Source organism: Scylla paramamosain, unplaced genomic scaffold (genome assembly GCF_035594125.1).
Source record: "Scylla paramamosain isolate STU-SP2022 unplaced genomic scaffold, ASM3559412v1 Contig29, whole genome shotgun sequence".
Taxonomy (NCBI): Eukaryota; Metazoa; Arthropoda; class Malacostraca; order Decapoda; family Portunidae; genus Scylla; species Scylla paramamosain.
The window spans coordinates 510,001-514,805 of NW_026973694.1; the positions used below are offsets into that span (position 1 = coordinate 510,001).

Sequence of the window (4,805 nt, forward strand, 5' to 3'; positions counted from 1 at the left end):
GTCTTTGTAGTACACCACTGCACATAACTTATGGTTTGTCCTGTAGATTTTGTTTGTATTTTATTCCAGCATGCTTAAGCCCACGGGTGATTTCTTTCATTGATATGCAGGCCTCACGTACACTTCATTCTTTGTCAGTGTCGTGCTGTATTCGCGGTGATCAGTGGACTGCTGGCTGATGCAGATCTAGCCTTCTCTTGGGGACTTATTGTCTGCATATTGACAGGTTGGATCAGCAGAGGAGCCGACACCGCACAGCTCGGCGCTCTTCCCCTGTGCCTGAGCAACACTGCGCTGACACGTCTGTCCGATGCAGGGAGGAGACAGCAAGCGAGAGGCGAGGCTTGGCGGAGTTTTGACATGCTAAGCAGTTAGTGTTCTTAATAAGGGTAAATACACTTGAGAAAAGTAATATACGTGGGGAAAAGGTTTTCAGTTCAGGTTTCCCATGAGATGAAAGTAAAAGGCATGCAGAAAGGTTTGTGTAAGCAATTGTAGATGCAGTTATGGTAGAATGTTTGTGGGAAAGGGAAATTGCTACATGTTAAGTGTCTTGTTGGGGGCAATGGAAGTACGAGTAAGTGAAAGGAGAGGCTTTGCTGAGTTTAGCTTTGTCTGTGCATTACTGTACGTGATTAGGATAAACAGTTGTCAAATTTTTATCTATTATTATTTATTTATTTATTTTTTCTACACATATTTCAATAGTTATGGAAATAATACCTTTACATATAGGATATAACATGGAGGGTAATTTTTATAGTGTGTGCCCTTTACTTTTCGTTTTCTCTCACGGTTAAGGCTTCCTGTCGTTCTCTCTCATGGCAGACTATGGTATCTTGCTTCGGGTCTGTTCATCTCGCAGACTTTTCACATTTTCATTCTTATCTCTGTTATATTAGTGTACTTTGTAATTGCTAAACTTGAAGAGACACTGCTACTGTGTCTTGTGTATAATCACGTTGAAGAAAGTAGCCTATCATATTTACGAATTCAGGTTTTTTCCTCTCAAAATTTACTAGATTGATACACTTAAATGTGAAAGGAGTGGTTGTAATCCCCTTAGAGGGCTGGGAATCCATCTATCATAGTTCCACGACAGAGGGGCACCAAGAAGCCCTTCGCATGAGACGCCAGGATGCCAGAAACGGCCCTGGTTAGGCGAGGAAAGAATACTGGGTGACTTGTGATGTCAGAGTAAAAAAAAATCAATAAGGGAGAGGAAAGGAAAGCTTCGAGTGAGGTTAGTCAGTCAGTCAATGCAGTAAAGATATAAGAAAGGAACAGCTGATGGGCAATAGACCTTCTGAGCCTGCGGGTGGAGGGAAGTGAAGAGGGAGAGAGAAGATCGTTGCAGATTCCAAATACTCAGTAGAGAAATTTGACGGAATGAAGTGAGTGTAGTAGACTAACACGAGAGTAGGAGAGGCCAGCCAGAGATTAGAGAAAAGAAGTGGAGAGGAAGACAAGGAGAGGAATTGTTTGCAGACTTGTAGAGTTTTCAACGGTGAAGAGATTGCAATGGGTAACTAATGGTAAGACGAGAGACACCGCGAAGGATGAAGGAACTGCACGAGTGAAGAGAAGTGACGAAGAGAGAAACTCCTTAGAGATTTCTGATACACACTGTAGACTTCCAGAAGATGAAGGGGCTGTGATGGATAACTGAAGGGGGACATGAAAGGATGGACGAGTAAAAAAGGCAGTGAAAGAGAGACATTCCTCAGAGATCTCATAATTTTTATAGGGAACTTGAATGCAGTGAGAGAGCAAGAGAAGCTGGCGGGAATGAAGGGCACAGATTAACGAGATGTGAAGACGATAAGAATTGTTTGTATATTAAACAGACTTGTTATTGTGTAGTAAGCAGCTACAATGGGTATGGATGTGTGGAAAGAAGCAAAGAAGAGATACATGCCTTAGATCTCAGAGTAAGAGAGTTCTCAAGGAATGAAGTGACTGAGGGACTCCACCCAGTAAGACAGCAGTGGCGACGGGCAAGAATGAATGCTGTGGCTCAGTGACACTTAGTGGTTACCTGCAGGTTACTGAGATGTATTAGGGAAAGTTGACAGGATGAAGTGACTCCATTAGTGCCTTTGGCAAGACACAAGTAACTACCAAGGATAGAAGAGATGGCTCACCTGAAAGAAGTGAAGGAGAAAAAATTAATGCAGGTATTGCAGATTACACACACACACACACACACACACACACACACACACAAGTGCTCCATCTCACTATATTGTGGTGGGCAAGTTTAGCGTCAAGTGTTTATCCCTGGCCAGGAGGCGAGAAGGCGAGGTGGTGAGGGGGAGCCGTGTTCCCGCTGAGTGTCACCTCTGTTTATTTATCTCACAGACGCCACCTGTCCCCCGCCGCCGCTACAGCCCACGTTACAGTGAAAAGATCCCGGCACAAGCTGTCTGAGGCTCCTGCGAGAACCTGCAAGGCGAGGAGGCGTCACCACGGAAGTGTTTGGCAATAATGCAGCCATGCTTTTATAGAAACCTCTCTCTCTCTCTCTCTCTCTCTCTCTCTCTCTCTCTCTCTCTCTCTCTCTTAGTGGTTTGCAAATACTCAGGTTGTGCCTACACATGCAAGCTAATAGCAATGACTGCACATGATAACTTATTCCAGTGTTCAGGTCAAGTCAAGTGAATAGAATGAGGCAAATCGTACACTAAACAATGAATTACACATTGTTTCAGATAATATGGAGGACTCATTTAGAGCCACACGTAACACAGTGACGCTCACTCTCCATCACTAAACACTTGTATCAACACACACAACATACAATATTTTGATCACCGCGTAATAAATGAAGTATATTAACACAGTACAAGTCATAATAACACACAGGGTGACTGCATGCGAAGGACCACAGAGAGTACCGTTTCTCACATCTTGATCAAGCACCGAATAAACACATGAAACACGTGAAAATACATGGAAAACCACACAATTCTTTGACACAACTACAGTGGAGACATTGAAGGCAGTAGGACATCACGAAGTACTGCCCGCGAACACCACGAAGTACAAAGCGACCAGCGACCCGCCTGTCTTCATGGCTCCGCGATCTGAGTGTGCCACACCTCGGCACACAACTCTATTGCTGCTGCTGTCTCCCGCTGTCTGCCTGCTGTGTGCCTGCGCTTCGCCTTATCTTCGGTGCGCTACACATATCTACGTTCATAAGGTCTATATCTCGCTTCAGAAACTCAGGAAACTCACTCCTACAAAAGCGTGTCCGTCAGCTCCCCTGCGCCACTAACCACCGAGGCACTGAGGGAAGCAGCGCCACTCAGGCAGTCACCACTCTTAACCTTGGCACCAGAGTGAGTGGTGTGTTGGGCCGACACTCAAGGGGATGGTTTCAGCTCCGCGTGTGGTGTCATGACCCTCAACCGCTGAATGAGGGTTGTCTTGGGAGGCCAGACTGCTTGCGCCGTCATCTGTCTTGCGGGGGCGGTGACGCGGATGATGCCAATACTAAAAAAAAAAAAAAAAAAAAAAAAAAAAAAAAAAAAAAACATTAAAAACCCTTGCAACTACAACCCGTTAAAAAGGTGTTTCTCTTGTTAATGATGCAGATATCTTGTTAATCTGAACCATAAGAACACCATTAAAAAAAACCCTATGACTTACACAACAACATACTGAAATAGTATTTCTCCTGTCAGTAATGCGGAAATCTTGTTAATTTGTCACTGGAAGCTTAAAAAAAAAAAACATTCCTAACCTAACTTAACATGTTCCTAACCTAACCTAATTTTTACAGATCCATGTCGGGGCATCATGAGGGAAAACAGCTTGTATGCTGTCATACGGACGCGGCGCTCACAACTTGGAATCTCAAACAAGCCTCTCCCACACCCACCTCTAATATCTTCCACCACTGTGACAGAGAGAGAGAGAGAGAGAGAGAGAGAGAGAGAGAGAGAGAGAGAGAGAGAGAGAGAGAGAGAGAGAGAGAGAGAGAGAGAGAGAGATTAGATTAGATTAGATTAAATTGTTTATTATCCACCAAAGTGGTTGTTACACATTTTACAAGTAGTCAAGTATACAAATATGATTTAATACCGGTGATATTTAACAATGTAAATACAATAAAGTTGAGGATCACTCGTCTATAATAGATGCACCACAAAAATGCTAAGTTAACGTACATACACTGGTACACTTACAATGAAAACATCAAGGTGAAACAAACCTAACTAAATATATTTTTGGTTATTTTATTTATTTATTTTATTTTATTTTTTTCAAGTCCAGCCTTAAAAGAGTTTATAGATGTGTCCTGTGTGAGGGAGAGCGGGAGAGAGTTCCACACTGTGGTTCCCAATATGACAGTGCGCCTATCAGCAGAGAGTGTGTAGGTGGCCGGTACAAGCAACTTGTGCCTGTGTCTTGTGACGCTACTGGTGATGGCTTGCCTGTTACATAGTGATAAAAACTATTTTGGATGAAACCCTCGTAAAATCTTAAATATTGTTGTAGCCACTTGTAAAACATGTTTGTGCTTTATTCGTAGCCATTGGAGTTCTTTATAAAATGGAGACACGTGATCATATTTCTTAACTCCACCTATGGCAACCCTTACTGCAGCATTCTGTAACTTTTGCACACCAGACATTAATGCATCATTTGTAGTCCCCATATTCTAATACAACAGTTAATTAAGGTTAATACAAGGGCCTGTGTCACCATGATCCTGCTGTCCTTATCTGTGTTTTCACTAATTCAACTTACATACATTAAAATACCCACCACTTTCCTTTTCAGCTCATTAATATGGA

General features: G+C 42.9%; 1 long non-coding RNA gene across 2 annotated transcripts in view; it reads left to right on the plus strand.

Annotated features, from left to right (window-relative positions):
* The window catches only part of LOC135097702 (uncharacterized), a 55,558-nt gene extending 50,984 nt beyond the window's left edge, over nucleotides 1–4,574 (plus strand). For both annotated transcript variants that reach the window (XR_010265996.1, XR_010265997.1), the window contains exons 3-4: nucleotides 227–389; nucleotides 3,788–4,574. This is a non-coding gene — a long non-coding RNA (uncharacterized LOC135097702). The remainder of the gene's footprint in view (nucleotides 1–226; nucleotides 390–3,787) is intronic.
* Nucleotides 4,575–4,805: the final 231 nt, after the last annotated feature.